At 46.9% G+C, this 13,156-nt stretch overlaps 6 non-coding genes across 6 annotated transcripts; all 6 read left to right on the top strand.

Annotated features, from left to right (window-relative positions):
• Positions 1 to 1,823: 1,823 nt before the first annotated feature.
• On the top strand, positions 1,824 to 1,895 carry TRNAA-CGC (transfer RNA alanine (anticodon CGC)). The gene has a single exon. It is a non-coding gene; the product is annotated as a tRNA-Ala (tRNA).
• A 2,390-nt stretch (positions 1,896 to 4,285) lies between these two features.
• Positions 4,286 to 4,357, top strand: TRNAA-CGC (transfer RNA alanine (anticodon CGC)). The gene has a single exon. It is a non-coding gene; the product is annotated as a tRNA-Ala (tRNA).
• Positions 4,358 to 6,411: 2,054 nt separating this feature from the next.
• TRNAA-UGC (transfer RNA alanine (anticodon UGC)) lies at positions 6,412 to 6,483 on the top strand. The gene has a single exon. It is a non-coding gene; the product is annotated as a tRNA-Ala (tRNA).
• Positions 6,484 to 6,747: 264 nt separating this feature from the next.
• Positions 6,748 to 6,819, top strand: TRNAA-CGC (transfer RNA alanine (anticodon CGC)). The gene has a single exon. It is a non-coding gene; the product is annotated as a tRNA-Ala (tRNA).
• Positions 6,820 to 9,209: 2,390 nt separating this feature from the next.
• TRNAA-CGC (transfer RNA alanine (anticodon CGC)) lies at positions 9,210 to 9,281 on the top strand. The gene has a single exon. It is a non-coding gene; the product is annotated as a tRNA-Ala (tRNA).
• A 2,390-nt stretch (positions 9,282 to 11,671) lies between these two features.
• On the top strand, positions 11,672 to 11,743 carry TRNAA-CGC (transfer RNA alanine (anticodon CGC)). The gene has a single exon. It is a non-coding gene; the product is annotated as a tRNA-Ala (tRNA).
• The last annotated feature ends 1,413 nt before the right edge of the window (positions 11,744 to 13,156 follow it).

Raw genomic sequence — 13,156 nt, 5'->3', positions numbered from 1 at the left:
TTCTGCATGTTTCTATGGACAACCAGAAACAGGTGGCTCTAAAATGAAGTCCGCCATTTGGAAACTCCAATTCGACAGTTACCATCAGTTCTGGGCGCTGTTAGTCCCAAGCAGCCAGCCAGCATCTGGTAGATTTCATAGGTCCTTGCTGGCAGCGGGGATGTAACTCAGTGGTGGAGCACCTGCTTTGGAAGTATGAGGCCACAGGTTCGATCCCCGGCATCTCCATATGATATGTTTCTTCAAGTGTGGGCTTTTTCCTGTACATGGGAATTAGGATGATGTGGTCTTTTGCCATACTAAATCCTGTTGCTGAACGTCTTCTCTTTGGAGCCGATGATTGTGGACATGCACGGTGCACCATGCTTCAGTGTGATGTCTGCTTTTTTCATTGGAAGCCTGTTAGCCTGATCTCTTACCGGGATGACACAAAGCAGACTCATTCAGACAGAGGGGCATTGGCTGAGAATAGTGTCTCCACCGGTCCCCCTGCTAGGCAGTGGTATCATTCTGAGGTGCTGTGCACGCTCACCAACTATCACCCCCTCTGACCTTTCCCACCGCAGAACACCCTGAATGCATTCAGCGGGTTATGCTTCATTCTAGGGCTGCAATGGATCGCCTAGTGGCAAAACCAATGGAAGCACCATTGACCTTCCGCAGAATTCCACTGCTTGTCTGCCTAGAGAAGCGACATCTGCCGAGTGTGCTAGGGACACTCATGACGGCAGAGCTATAGAGTGGTGGGTCCACGTTGCTTTCCACTAGCCAGCAAATACAGAAGGACATCCGAAAGAGGTGTCAGTCTATCTAGCAACATTTGTGGGCTTTCGGCTGGAGGAATTCCTGCGCGAAATGGTGCTATCTCATTTTTGGTGTTTGAAGACATACATATATATATATATATATATTTATTTATTTTTTCTCCATAACTACACTTCTCAAATCTGGGGCATCTATCCGAGATGGCCGTGTCACATTATGTGATGTCTCAGGCACCAACGTGATGAGATCGACCTGGCGCTTTAACTTTGTCATTGTAAGTAGTAAGATGTAATTTGGCAGTTGTCATGTTTTTTCATATGCACTACTGCAAACCCCTTTCCTTACTTAGCCCACTCCCTCCTGAAGCTTTTAGGTGTGATGAGGAAGTGTCCTCTCAGCGGGGATGTAGCTCAGTTGTAGAGCGCATGCTTTGCATGTATGAGGACCCGGGGCATTTCCACTTGTTTCTCTTTTTGACTGTCAAATGATCTCTATCCACTAGATGGCCCTTTGAGCACAGTAATCCTGTGGTGGAAATCTTCCCCTGGAAGTCATCTCTTATGGAGAAGCAAAATGCACACTGCTTCAGTGTGACCATGTGGTTTTCCATTCTTGCTCCAGTTTTCCCTGCTCTTTTGCTACTGCTTCACTCGGCAGAATGTTTTGACCAGAAGAGTTCTCCCTGAAAATTATGTCTGCAGGACAGACACACTGCATACCGAGGGGATGTAGCTCAGTGGTAGAGCACTTGTTTTGCATGTATGAGGCCCCGGGTCCAATCCCTGGCATCTCCAATTGTTTCCCTTTTTTTGACTGTCATATGGTCTCTGTCCACTAGATGGCTCTTTGAGCACGGTAATCCTCTGGTGGAATACTTCCCCTGGAAGTCATCTCTTATGGAGAAGCATAATGCACACTGCTTCAGTGTGACCATGTGCTTTTCCAGTCTTGCTCCCGTTTTCCCTGGTCTTTTGCTAGTGCTTCAGTTGGCAGCATACTTTGACCGGAAGAATTCTCCCAGGAAAAGATGTCTGCAGGACAGACTCACCGCACACCAAGGGGATGTAGCTCAGTGGTAGAGCGCATGCTTCGCATGTATGAGGTCCCGGGTTCAATCCCCGGCATCTCCATTTGCATAAACTTCAGTGTGATTTTGTCCCGGTTATTTTGTATTTCACACTGCAACTCGGGCCATGATTATAGGATCATCGACATTCATATCTATTTGTCTGAGAAAACGCTGGTGCCCGTATCGCAAACCTGCCTGTAATATATCAGTGAGGTTTGCGTCCCTGCCAGTGTCAACATCCTGTATGCCTTCACAATCACTACAAATAGAAATGCACAGAGAGTACCATCACACCACAGTTTTAACTGTGCAGAATCGTGAAAGGATTGGCATTGCCTTGCGTTTCTTTTCAGTCGATTGTTTTGGTTCCGAATGTATAGCTCCACCATTGTACCTTTGTAGCATATGATGGCTAGCTTTAAAAATAATTTGTTTTCACTGGATGTGGCCACAGATGTACCTCTGTTGTCAACCTAAGTTGATCAGGTTCTGTAACTTGTTAGTTTTGAGCTGGAATATCCTACCAGCTCTGCTGCTGGGGCCTATCTCCGGCTTCTAAAAGCAAAAGCCTTGAACATATTGATATTTTTCATTAGTTGATCAGGGGGATTGCAGGGGGGGGCAGCTTTTCTGCATGTTTCTATGGACAACCAGAAACAGGTGGCTCTAAAATGAAGTCCGCCATTTGGAAACTCCAATTCGACAGTTACCATCAGTTCTGGGCGCTGTTAGTCCCAAGCAGCCAGCCAGCATCTGGTAGATTTCATAGGTCCTTGCTGGCAGCGGGGATGTAACTCAGTGGTAGAGCACCTGCTTTGGAAGTATGAGGCCACAGGTTCGATCCCCGGCATCTCCATATGATATGTTTCTTCAAGTGTGGGCTTTTTCCTGTACATGGGAATTAGGATGATGTGGTCTTTTGCCATACTAAATCCTGTTGCTGAACGTCTTCTCTTTGGAGCCGATGATTGTGGACATGCACGGTGCACCATGCTTCAGTGTGATGTCTGCTTTTTTCATTGGAAGCCTGTTAGCCTGATCTCTTACCGGGATGACACAAAGCAGACTCGTTCAGACAGAGGGGCATTGGCTGAGAATAGTGTCTCCACCGGTCCCCCTGCTAGGCAGTGGTATCATTCTGAGGTGCTGTGCACGCTCACCAACTATCACCCCCTCTGACCTTTCCCACCGCAGAACACCCTGAATGCATTCAGCGGGTTATGCTTCATTCTAGGGCTGCAATGGATCGCCTAGTGGCAAAACCAATGGAAGCACCATTGACCTTCCGCAGAATTCCACTGCTTGTCTGCCTAGAGAAGCGACATCTGCCGAGTGTGCTAGGGACACTCATGACGGCAGAGCTATAGAGTGGTGGGTCCACGTTGCTTTCCACTAGCCAGCAAATACAGAAGGACATCCGAAAGAGGTGTCAGTCTATCTAGCAACATTTGTGGGCTTTCGGCTGGAGGAATTCCTGCGCGAAATGGTGCTATCTCATTTTTGGTGTTTGAAGACATACATATATATATATATATATATTTATTTATTTTTTCTCCATAACTACACTTCTCAAATCTGGGGCATCTATCCGAGATGGCCGTGTCACATTATGTGATGTCTCAGGCACCAACGTGATGAGATCGACCTGGCGCTTTAACTTTGTCATTGTAAGTAGTAAGATGTAATTTGGCAGTTGTCATGTTTTTTCATATGCACTACTGCAAACCCCTTTCCTTACTTAGCCCACTCCCTCCTGAAGCTTTTAGGTGTGATGAGGAAGTGTCCTCTCAGCGGGGATGTAGCTCAGTTGTAGAGCGCATGCTTTGCATGTATGAGGACCCGGGGCATTTCCACTTGTTTCTCTTTTTGACTGTCAAATGATCTCTATCCACTAGATGGCCCTTTGAGCACAGTAATCCTCTGGTGGAAATCTTCCCCTGGAAGTCATCTCTTATGGAGAAGCAAAATGCACACTGCTTCAGTGTGACCATGTGGTTTTCCATTCTTGCTCCAGTTTTCCCTGCTCTTTTGCTAGTGCTTCACTCGGCAGAATGTTTTGACCAGAAGAGTTCTCCCTGAAAATTATGTCTGCAGGACAGACACACTGCATACCGAGGGGATGTAGCTCAGTGGTAGAGCACTTGTTTTGCATGTATGAGGCCCCGGGTCCAATCCCTGGCATCTCCAATTGTTTCCCTTTTTTTGACTGTCATATGGTCTCTGTCCACTAGATGGCTCTTTGAGCACGGTAATCCTCTGGTGGAATACTTCCCCTGGAAGTCATCTCTTATGGAGAAGCATAATGCACACTGCTTCAGTGTGACCATGTGCTTTTCCAGTCTTGCTCCCGTTTTCCCTGGTCTTTTGCTAGTGCTTCAGTTGGCAGCATACTTTGACCGGAAGAATTCTCCCAGGAAAAGATGTCTGCAGGACAGACTCACCGCACACCAAGGGGATGTAGCTCAGTGGTAGAGCGCATGCTTCGCATGTATGAGGTCCCGGGTTCAATCCCCGGCATCTCCATTTGCATAAACTTCAGTGTGATTTTGTCCCGGTTATTTTGTATTTCACACTGCAACTCGGGCCATGATTATAGGATCATCGACATTCATATCTATTTGTCTGAGAAAACGCTGGTGCCCGTATCGCAAACCTGCCTGTAATATATCAGTGAGGTTTGCGTCCCTGCCAGTGTCAACATCCTGTATGCCTTCACAATCACTACAAATAGAAATGCACAGAGAGTACCATCACACCACAGTTTTAACTGTGCAGAATCGTGAAAGGATTGGCATTGCCTTGCGTTTCTTTTCAGTCGATTGTTTTGGTTCCGAATGTATAGCTCCACCATTGTACCTTTGTAGCATATGATGGCTAGCTTTAAAAATAATTTGTTTTCACTGGATGTGGCCACAGATGTACCTCTGTTGTCAACCTAAGTTGATCAGGTTCTGTAACTTGTTAGTTTTGAGCTGGAATATCCTACCAGCTCTGCTGCTGGGGCCTATCTCCGGCTTCTAAAAGCAAAAGCCTTGAACATATTGATATTTTTCATTAGTTGATCAGGGGGATTGCAGGGGGGGGCAGCTTTTCTGCATGTTTCTATGGACAACCAGAAACAGGTGGCTCTAAAATGAAGTCCGCCATTTGGAAACTCCAATTCGACAGTTACCATCAGTTCTGGGCGCTGTTAGTCCCAAGCAGCCAGCCAGCATCTGGTAGATTTCATAGGTCCTTGCTGGCAGCGGGGATGTAACTCAGTGGTGGAGCACCTGCTTTGGAAGTATGAGGCCACAGGTTCGATCCCCGGCATCTCCATATGATATGTTTCTTCAAGTGTGGGCTTTTTCCTGTACATGGGAATTAGGATGATGTGGTCTTTTGCCATACTAAATCCTGTTGCTGAACGTCTTCTCTTTGGAGCCGATGATTGTGGACATGCACGGTGCACCATGCTTCAGTGTGATGTCTGCTTTTTTCATTGGAAGCCTGTTAGCCTGATCTCTTACCGGGATGACACAAAGCAGACTCATTCAGACAGAGGGGCATTGGCTGAGAATAGTGTCTCCACCGGTCCCCCTGCTAGGCAGTGGTATCATTCTGAGGTGCTGTGCACGCTCACCAACTATCACCCCCTCTGACCTTTCCCACCGCAGAACACCCTGAATGCATTCAGCGGGTTATGCTTCATTCTAGGGCTGCAATGGATCGCCTAGTGGCAAAACCAATGGAAGCACCATTGACCTTCCGCAGAATTCCACTGCTTGTCTGCCTAGAGAAGCGACATCTGCCGAGTGTGCTAGGGACACTCATGACGGCAGAGCTATAGAGTGGTGGGTCCACGTTGCTTTCCACTAGCCAGCAAATACAGAAGGACATCCGAAAGAGGTGTCAGTCTATCTAGCAACATTTGTGGGCTTTCGGCTGGAGGAATTCCTGCGCGAAATGGTGCTATCTCATTTTTGGTGTTTGAAGACATACATATATATATATATATATATTTATTTATTTTTTCTCCATAACTACACTTCTCAAATCTGGGGCATCTATCCGAGATGGCCGTGTCACATTATGTGATGTCTCAGGCACCAACGTGATGAGATCGACCTGGCGCTTTAACTTTGTCATTGTAAGTAGTAAGATGTAATTTGGCAGTTGTCATGTTTTTTCATATGCACTACTGCAAACCCCTTTCCTTACTTAGCCCACTCCCTCCTGAAGCTTTTAGGTGTGATGAGGAAGTGTCCTCTCAGCGGGGATGTAGCTCAGTTGTAGAGCGCATGCTTTGCATGTATGAGGACCCGGGGCATTTCCACTTGTTTCTCTTTTTGACTGTCAAATGATCTCTATCCACTAGATGGCCCTTTGAGCACAGTAATCCTGTGGTGGAAATCTTCCCCTGGAAGTCATCTCTTATGGAGAAGCAAAATGCACACTGCTTCAGTGTGACCATGTGGTTTTCCATTCTTGCTCCAGTTTTCCCTGCTCTTTTGCTACTGCTTCACTCGGCAGAATGTTTTGACCAGAAGAGTTCTCCCTGAAAATTATGTCTGCAGGACAGACACACTGCATACCGAGGGGATGTAGCTCAGTGGTAGAGCACTTGTTTTGCATGCATGAGGCCCCGGGTCCAATCCCTGGCATCTCCAATTGTTTCCCTTTTTTTGACTGTCATATGGTCTCTGTCCACTAGATGGCTCTTTGAGCACGGTAATCCTCTGGTGGAATACTTCCCCTGGAAGTCATCTCTTATGGAGAAGCATAATGCACACTGCTTCAGTGTGACCATGTGCTTTTCCAGTCTTGCTCCCGTTTTCCCTGGTCTTTTGCTAGTGCTTCAGTTGGCAGCATACTTTGACCAGAAGAATTCTCCAAGGAAAAGATGTCTGCAGGACAGACTCACCGCACACCGAGTGGATGTAGCTCAGTGGTAGAGCGCATGCTTCGCATGTATGAGGTCCCGGGTTCAATCCCCGGCATCTCCATTTGCATAAACATCAGTGTGATTTTGTCCAGGTTATTTTGTATTTCACACTGCAACTCGGGCCATGATTATAGGATCATCGACATTCATATCTATTTGTCTGAGAAAACGCTGGTGCCCGTATCGCAAACCTGCCTGTAATATATCAGTGAGGTTTGCGTCCCTGCCAGTGTCAACATCCTGTATGCCTTCACAATCACTACAAATAGAAATGCAACGAGAGTACCATCACACCACAGTTTTAACCGTGCAGAATCGTGAAAGGATTGGCATTGCCTTGCGTTTCTTTTCAGTCGATTGTTTTGGTTCCGAATGTATAGCTCCACCATTGTACCTTTGTAGCATATGATGGCTAGCTTTAAAAATAATTTGTTTTCACTGGATGTGGCCACAGATGTACCTCTGTTGTCAACCTAAGTTGATCAGGTTCTGTAACTTGTTCGTTTTGAGCTGGAATATCCTACCAGCTCTGCTGCTGGGGCCTATCTCCGGCTTCTAAAAGCAAAAGCCTTGAACATATTGATATTTTTCATTAGTTGATCAGGGGGACTGCAGGGGGGGGCAGATTTTCTGCATGTTTCTATGGACAACCAGAAACAGGTGGCTCTAAAATGAAGTCCGCCATTTGGAAACTCCAATTCGACAGTTACCATCAGTTCTGGGCGCTGTTAGTCCCAAGCAGCCAGCCAGCATCTGGTAGATTTCATAGGTCCTTGCTGGCAGCGGGGATGTAACTCAGTGGTGGAGCACCTGCTTTGGAAGTATGAGGCCACAGGTTCGATCCCCGGCATCTCCATATGATATGTTTCTTCAAGTGTGGGCTTTTTCCTGTACATGGGAATTAGGATGATGTGGTCTTTTGCCATACTAAATCCTGTTGCTGAACGTCTTCTCTTTGGAGCCGATGATTGTGGACATGCACGGTGCACCATGCTTCAGTGTGATGTCTGCTTTTTTCATTGGAAGCCTGTTAGCCTGATCTCTTACCGGGATGACACAAAGCAGACTCATTCAGACAGAGGGGCATTGGCTGAGAATAGTGTCTCCACCGGTCCCCCTGCTAGGCAGTGGTATCATTCTGAGGTGCTGTGCACGCTCACCAACTATCACCCCCTCTGACCTTTCCCACCGCAGAACACCCTGAATGCATTCAGCGGGTTATGCTTCATTCTAGGGCTGCAATGGATCGCCTAGTGGCAAAACCAATGGAAGCACCATTGACCTTCCGCAGAATTCCACTGCTTGTCTGCCTAGAGAAGCGACATCTGCCGAGTGTGCTAGGGACACTCATGACGGCAGAGCTATAGAGTGGTGGGTCCACGTTGCTTTCCACTAGCCAGCAAATACAGAAGGACATCCGAAAGAGGTGTCAGTCTATCTAGCAACATTTGTGGGCTTTCGGCTGGAGGAATTCCTGCGCGAAATGGTGCTATCTCATTTTTGGTGTTTGAAGACATACATATATATATATATATATATTTATTTATTTTTTCTCCATAACTACACTTCTCAAATCTGGGGCATCTATCCGAGATGGCCGTGTCACATTATGTGATGTCTCAGGCACCAACGTGATGAGATCGACCTGGCGCTTTAACTTTGTCATTGTAAGTAGTAAGATGTAATTTGGCAGTTGTCATGTTTTTTCATATGCACTACTGCAAACCCCTTTCCTTACTTAGCCCACTCCCTCCTGAAGCTTTTAGGTGTGATGAGGAAGTGTCCTCTCAGCGGGGATGTAGCTCAGTTGTAGAGCGCATGCTTTGCATGTATGAGGACCCGGGGCATTTCCACTTGTTTCTCTTTTTGACTGTCAAATGATCTCTATCCACTAGATGGCCCTTTGAGCACAGTAATCCTGTGGTGGAAATCTTCCCCTGGAAGTCATCTCTTATGGAGAAGCAAAATGCACACTGCTTCAGTGTGACCATGTGGTTTTCCATTCTTGCTCCAGTTTTCCCTGCTCTTTTGCTACTGCTTCACTCGGCAGAATGTTTTGACCAGAAGAGTTCTCCCTGAAAATTATGTCTGCAGGACAGACACACTGCATACCGAGGGGATGTAGCTCAGTGGTAGAGCACTTGTTTTGCATGTATGAGGCCCCGGGTCCAATCCCTGGCATCTCCAATTGTTTCCCTTTTTTTGACTGTCATATGGTCTCTGTCCACTAGATGGCTCTTTGAGCACGGTAATCCTCTGGTGGAATACTTCCCCTGGAAGTCATCTCTTATGGAGAAGCATAATGCACACTGCTTCAGTGTGACCATGTGCTTTTCCAGTCTTGCTCCCGTTTTCCCTGGTCTTTTGCTAGTGCTTCAGTTGGCAGCATACTTTGACCGGAAGAATTCTCCCAGGAAAAGATGTCTGCAGGACAGACTCACCGCACACCAAGGGGATGTAGCTCAGTGGTAGAGCGCATGCTTCGCATGTATGAGGTCCCGGGTTCAATCCCCGGCATCTCCATTTGCATAAACTTCAGTGTGATTTTGTCCCGGTTATTTTGTATTTCACACTGCAACTCGGGCCATGATTATAGGATCATCGACATTCATATCTATTTGTCTGAGAAAACGCTGGTGCCCGTATCGCAAACCTGCCTGTAATATATCAGTGAGGTTTGCGTCCCTGCCAGTGTCAACATCCTGTATGCCTTCACAATCACTACAAATAGAAATGCACAGAGAGTACCATCACACCACAGTTTTAACTGTGCAGAATCGTGAAAGGATTGGCATTGCCTTGCGTTTCTTTTCAGTCGATTGTTTTGGTTCCGAATGTATAGCTCCACCATTGTACCTTTGTAGCATATGATGGCTAGCTTTAAAAATAATTTGTTTTCACTGGATGTGGCCACAGATGTACCTCTGTTGTCAACCTAAGTTGATCAGGTTCTGTAACTTGTTAGTTTTGAGCTGGAATATCCTACCAGCTCTGCTGCTGGGGCCTATCTCCGGCTTCTAAAAGCAAAAGCCTTGAACATATTGATATTTTTCATTAGTTGATCAGGGGGATTGCAGGGGGGGGCAGCTTTTCTGCATGTTTCTATGGACAACCAGAAACAGGTGGCTCTAAAATGAAGTCCGCCATTTGGAAACTCCAATTCGACAGTTACCATCAGTTCTGGGCGCTGTTAGTCCCAAGCAGCCAGCCAGCATCTGGTAGATTTCATAGGTCCTTGCTGGCAGCGGGGATGTAACTCAGTGGTAGAGCACCTGCTTTGGAAGTATGAGGCCACAGGTTCGATCCCCGGCATCTCCATATGATATGTTTCTTCAAGTGTGGGCTTTTTCCTGTACATGGGAATTAGGATGATGTGGTCTTTTGCCATACTAAATCCTGTTGCTGAACGTCTTCTCTTTGGAGCCGATGATTGTGGACATGCACGGTGCACCATGCTTCAGTGTGATGTCTGCTTTTTTCATTGGAAGCCTGTTAGCCTGATCTCTTACCGGGATGACACAAAGCAGACTCGTTCAGACAGAGGGGCATTGGCTGAGAATAGTGTCTCCACCGGTCCCCCTGCTAGGCAGTGGTATCATTCTGAGGTGCTGTGCACGCTCACCAACTATCACCCCCTCTGACCTTTCCCACCGCAGAACACCCTGAATGCATTCAGCGGGTTATGCTTCATTCTAGGGCTGCAATGGATCGCCTAGTGGCAAAACCAATGGAAGCACCATTGACCTTCCGCAGAATTCCACTGCTTGTCTGCCTAGAGAAGCGACATCTGCCGAGTGTGCTAGGGACACTCATGACGGCAGAGCTATAGAGTGGTGGGTCCACGTTGCTTTCCACTAGCCAGCAAATACAGAAGGACATCCGAAAGAGGTGTCAGTCTATCTAGCAACATTTGTGGGCTTTCGGCTGGAGGAATTCCTGCGCGAAATGGTGCTATCTCATTTTTGGTGTTTGAAGACATACATATATATATATATATATATTTATTTATTTTTTCTCCATAACTACACTTCTCAAATCTGGGGCATCTATCCGAGATGGCCGTGTCACATTATGTGATGTCTCAGGCACCAACGTGATGAGATCGACCTGGCGCTTTAACTTTGTCATTGTAAGTAGTAAGATGTAATTTGGCAGTTGTCATGTTTTTTCATATGCACTACTGCAAACCCCTTTCCTTACTTAGCCCACTCCCTCCTGAAGCTTTTAGGTGTGATGAGGAAGTGTCCTCTCAGCGGGGATGTAGCTCAGTTGTAGAGCGCATGCTTTGCATGTATGAGGACCCGGGGCATTTCCACTTGTTTCTCTTTTTGACTGTCAAATGATCTCTATCCACTAGATGGCCCTTTGAGCACAGTAATCCTCTGGTGGAAATCTTCCCCTGGAAGTCATCTCTTATGGAGAAGCAAAATGCACACTGCTTCAGTGTGACCATGTGGTTTTCCATTCTTGCTCCAGTTTTCCCTGCTCTTTTGCTAGTGCTTCACTCGGCAGAATGTTTTGACCAGAAGAGTTCTCCCTGAAAATTATGTCTGCAGGACAGACACACTGCATACCGAGGGGATGTAGCTCAGTGGTAGAGCACTTGTTTTGCATGTATGAGGCCCCGGGTCCAATCCCTGGCATCTCCAATTGTTTCCCTTTTTTTGACTGTCATATGGTCTCTGTCCACTAGATGGCTCTTTGAGCACGGTAATCCTCTGGTGGAATACTTCCCCTGGAAGTCATCTCTTATGGAGAAGCATAATGCACACTGCTTCAGTGTGACCATGTGCTTTTCCAGTCTTGCTCCCGTTTTCCCTGGTCTTTTGCTAGTGCTTCAGTTGGCAGCATACTTTGACCGGAAGAATTCTCCCAGGAAAAGATGTCTGCAGGACAGACTCACCGCACACCAAGGGGATGTAGCTCAGTGGTAGAGCGCATGCTTCGCATGTATGAGGTCCCGGGTTCAATCCCCGGCATCTCCATTTGCATAAACTTCAGTGTGATTTTGTCCCGGTTATTTTGTATTTCACACTGCAACTCGGGCCATGATTATAGGATCATCGACATTCATATCTATTTGTCTGAGAAAACGCTGGTGCCCGTATCGCAAACCTGCCTGTAATATATCAGTGAGGTTTGCGTCCCTGCCAGTGTCAACATCCTGTATGCCTTCACAATCACTACAAATAGAAATGCACAGAGAGTACCATCACACCACAGTTTTAACTGTGCAGAATCGTGAAAGGATTGGCATTGCCTTGCGTTTCTTTTCAGTCGATTGTTTTGGTTCCGAATGTATAGCTCCACCATTGTACCTTTGTAGCATATGATGGCTAGCTTTAAAAATAATTTGTTTTCACTGGATGTGGCCACAGATGTACCTCTGTTGTCAACCTAAGTTGATCAGGTTCTGTAACTTGTTAGTTTTGAGCTGGAATATCCTACCAGCTCTGCTGCTGGGGCCTATCTCCGGCTTCTAAAAGCAAAAGCCTTGAACATATTGATATTTTTCATTAGTTGATCAGGGGGATTGCAGGGGGGGGCAGCTTTTCTGCATGTTTCTATGGACAACCAGAAACAGGTGGCTCTAAAATGAAGTCCGCCATTTGGAAACTCCAATTCGACAGTTACCATCAGTTCTGGGCGCTGTTAGTCCCAAGCAGCCAGCCAGCATCTGGTAGATTTCATAGGTCCTTGCTGGCAGCGGGGATGTAACTCAGTGGTAGAGCACCTGCTTTGGAAGTATGAGGCCACAGGTTCGATCCCCGGCATCTCCATATGATATGTTTCTTCAAGTGTGGGCTTTTTCCTGTACATGGGAATTAGGATGATGTGGTCTTTTGCCATACTAAATCCTGTTGCTGAACGTCTTCTCTTTGGAGCCGATGATTGTGGACATGCACGGTGCACCATGCTTCAGTGTGATGTCTGCTTTTTTCATTGGAAGCCTGTTAGCCTGATCTCTTACCGGGATGACACAAAGCAGACTCGTTCAGACAGAGGGGCATTGGCTGAGAATAGTGTCTCCACCGGTCCCCCTGCTAGGCAGTGGTATCATTCTGAGGTGCTGTGCACGCTCACCAACTATCACCCCCTCTGACCTTTCCCACCGCAGAACACCCTGAATGCATTCAGCGGGTTATGCTTCATTCTAGGGCTGCAATGGATCGCCTAGTGGCAAAACCAATGGAAGCACCATTGACCTTCCGCAGAATTCCACTGCTTGTCTGCCTAGAGAAGCGACATCTGCCGAGTGTGCTAGGGACACTCATGACGGCAGAGCTATAGAGTGGTGGGTCCACTTTGCTTTCCACCAGCCAGCAAATACAGAAGGACATCCGAAAGAGGTGTCAGTCTATCTAGCAACATTTGTGGGCTTTCGGCTGGAGGAATTC

This window comes from Ambystoma mexicanum, chromosome 12 (assembly GCF_040938575.1).
Source record: "Ambystoma mexicanum isolate Mex_15411 chromosome 12, UKY_AmexF1_1, whole genome shotgun sequence".
Classification (NCBI taxonomy): Eukaryota; Metazoa; Chordata; class Amphibia; order Caudata; family Ambystomatidae; genus Ambystoma; species Ambystoma mexicanum.
This window is presented reverse-complemented; position numbering and strand designations above follow the sequence as displayed.